The 3399-nt window shown below is 37.6% G+C and overlaps 1 pseudogene; it reads right to left on the reverse strand.

The window, feature by feature from the left end:
- Positions 1-3010, reverse strand: part of LOC102603325 (cytochrome f-like) — a 25087-nt pseudogene extending 22077 nt beyond the window's left edge.
- Positions 3011-3399: the final 389 nt, after the last annotated feature.

The following is a 3399-nucleotide window of genomic DNA, read 5'->3' on the forward strand; positions in this document are numbered from 1 at the left end:
AGGACTTTACCCACATGACCTACAATATGAGTATATGTGCTTATACATGCAGTGAATGAACTAGTTGAGTTATGATTATATACATGTCTATTATGATGAATGTTAGATGTGTTGATTTACATGGTCTATGATCCTTGAATGCAATATATGAGAATTATGCATGATTGTGATATTATGTACATGCTTATGAACACTTTGAGAGTAAAGTGTCTACGTTGATAATGTTGTTGTTGTGACATTTCAAGGACAATTACACACACACACTCCATCCATAAACATGTTTAAGATGTATCAATGGTGTTAATTGAAAGAATAGTTCTCATATGCACCTTTACACATTATTATGCATGAAATGTACATAACTATGTTGATCCTATTGTGTTGATTGAAAGTCCATTCTTAGGAGAACATATGATCTTGGTGTGAAAGTTAATCTCACATACTAATGATGATTCTAAGGTTGAAAGTCCAATTCTCACCTAATTGAATGTATAAGCTATTTTATGAGTTGGGTTGAACGAAGGTAAAATACCCCTTCAAACATGTAAATCCAATTCAAGACTAATTATGTATAATTTGGTAAATAATGCTTAGCAGCGAGTGGATATGGAAAATGAGGTAAGTCCCTTCCGTCAATGCAATAGGTCGGGTCATCTAAATTAAAGTCATGAGATGGAAGCTCCTCCGCCAATGCAATAGGTCGGGTTTCTAGAAGCAATTTCCCTATCCCTTAACTATGTGCCCACATAGGTCTTTAGCTAGTGGATCCACCTTATATCTATACATTTAGTTCTACCTTAAGTTTTGGGGCTTGTTTTATGTTTAGGAGACATGAGTGTTTTAGAAATTCCATGATTTCCTTATGTTATGCATGTTATTGAAAGATTCTTATTTTGTATAAAATGGATTTTTCATGATTTACATGTTCCTAATGTTGTTGTGCATTTAGTATGGTGATGACATATTTAACTTCATGAGATGATGTGATGAACATGCCTTGTTAAGTTTTTGATGAAATGGCACATTTGCTCCATAATGTTGTGTTGGGCTTTCTTATAGTTGGGAAAAGTAGTTCTTCCTATGACGATGTGATTAATGATGTGTAGAAGTGTTTGTGTAGGCTCACTCCCAAGGGGGAGATGGTGTGCCTAGCTAACATTGTGTTATGTGCTTATATGTTGCCATGACTTCTTTATATAATGCATGTTCATGAAAAACTTGTGTTTTGAAAGAAAATAAGTTTATGTGAATTGTTTCCCTCATGTTGTGGTGCTTTGAGTAAGAGTTGCCTATTGTACTTCATGAGAAGAATATATGGACATGTTTTAGTTAGGAGTTGAGGAATTCCTCCTTGAATGGAATTCTTTTTGAAAGTAAAATGCATATGAACTCCATGAGAGTATGTTGAGCATATTATGACTAAGAGATGGTAGTTCCTCCTTGAACATGATAACTTATGAGAATCTCATGCATAAATGGGTTGTTAGATATAGTTCATAATCTCTTGTGTTGCATTGACCATGTCTTGAGATGGAGTTGAAGTTTCCTCCTTTAGAATTATGCATAATGTTCCCCTGTTCCCGCCTATGTATATAGGATATTTTTCGAAGTGAACATCCTTCTTAGTAGCAGGGTCCGGGGAAAGAATAGGGAAGGTTATTTCACTATATTTTTTACCAGGGACAGGGCCTACCACAAGAATCTTTTTTTTATTGGGGCGATAGCTCTTAAAAGAAAAATTGCCAATCTTTTCTTTCATCTCGGGAGAGATACGATCGGGAGGAGCTAATTCAACCCCCTCCGGTAAAATAAGAACAAGCCCCCACGTTCAACCCCCCTTTTTTACCATTAGCAAGAACCTGTTTCAGTTGCATATCATAAGGAATTCGAACAACTGCTTCAAATACAGTATCAGGAAGTACCGCTTGTGGAACCTCAATTTCCACGGGCTTATTAGCTAAATGGCAATTGGCACATACAATACGCCCAGTCGCTTCTCGTGGATTTTCATAACCCTGCTGTGCAAAAGTGGGATATGCACTTGCAATAGATGTCCGAGTGTTGATATATATCATGAGCGATACGGAAATAGATCGAGTAATCTCTTTCTTTAGCCAAGAAAAAGCATTTCTAGTTTGCATGGTCCAATCATTGATCGCGAAAATTTTACAATAAATTGGGTAGGTCACTAGTATAGTTCCCTAGCCACGATTCTGCTATTTGCTGGAATAATCTAGGATGAATCTCCCCGATGGTTAGAAATAGAAAGAGTAAATACTATTTTCAATACTTTGCTTATGTACAACTACAAAGTACCAAGCATTCTAATTGGATTAGATTAATATCAATGGATCCTTTATCAGTCATTCATTGAATGATAAATAACTACAAGTGACGGAGACAGACGATTTAAATAACGGAAAATCAAAAGAAAATAGTATCGAGAATGACTGGAAAGGTGGAAACAAGACCAGATCAAATTTGATCATTATGAACAAATCCAAAATCTTTATAGATAGAGCCAATCATTAATTCCCAACCGTGGGGTGAATGGAATCCGATACATAAATCAGTTAACAAAAGAATAGAAAAAGCTTTGACTAAAGAAGGCCGATTCCCCTAAGCAATTAAAGGGCTACGGCTTTCGCGGGCAATCGCTTCTTCGAGACCAATTCCAACAATATCGAGATTGGAATTAAATTCTAGTTATACCCCGGCCTCTTTCTTGGAACTAATTGATAGGCACTTTGTTTTCTATAGAACAAGCGGGCGATATGCAGCATCAATCAAGGTAAAAGGGTAGTCACGGCCTGTGCTATAATGCACAAAAGCCCTCCACCCCACCAAAAAGTAAAGAACCCGTGGTGCCTGCTTGTGACACATAGGGCTTGCTTTTCGTGATTACTATGAAATAGATGGCGGACTCAATTCATCAGGAACGGGAAGGACGACATCTCTCTCAGAAAAAAGGGAAATAAAAGACGAGAGAATCCTGCCTTTATTTTGACTACCCTAGGTTTTAAAGTTTTGCACATTTTGATGTATCATGCATGATGGGATGCTAGTCTTGAGTCTTTAATTCCATAAAGTGTTTAAAGTGTCATTCGAGGACGAATGTTCCTAAGGGGGAGATAATGTAACAACCCGGAAAACTAGTAAGACCAAGCTAGAGCCTAACGGAACAAAAACTAGTAGGAGAAACTAGAGACTTATGTGTGAGCTTCTGAGTTTGATATATTGTTTTAGGTTGTATATTGAGTTCCCGAGCTTAGGTGGAGGTGTCTAGAGGTTAAACGTCCAGGTACGACTCCTCAAACACCAACCAAGGGTCCTTGAGGGCCCCCTAAAGTCTAAACCCCCAAGGCTGCCTAAAACCAAAAAGCTGCCAAAATGGCCCCC

The sequence above is a fragment of the Solanum tuberosum genome, unplaced genomic scaffold (genome assembly GCF_000226075.1).
Source record: "Solanum tuberosum cultivar DM 1-3 516 R44 unplaced genomic scaffold, SolTub_3.0 scf00286, whole genome shotgun sequence".
NCBI lineage: Eukaryota > Viridiplantae > Streptophyta > Magnoliopsida > Solanales > Solanaceae > Solanum > Solanum tuberosum.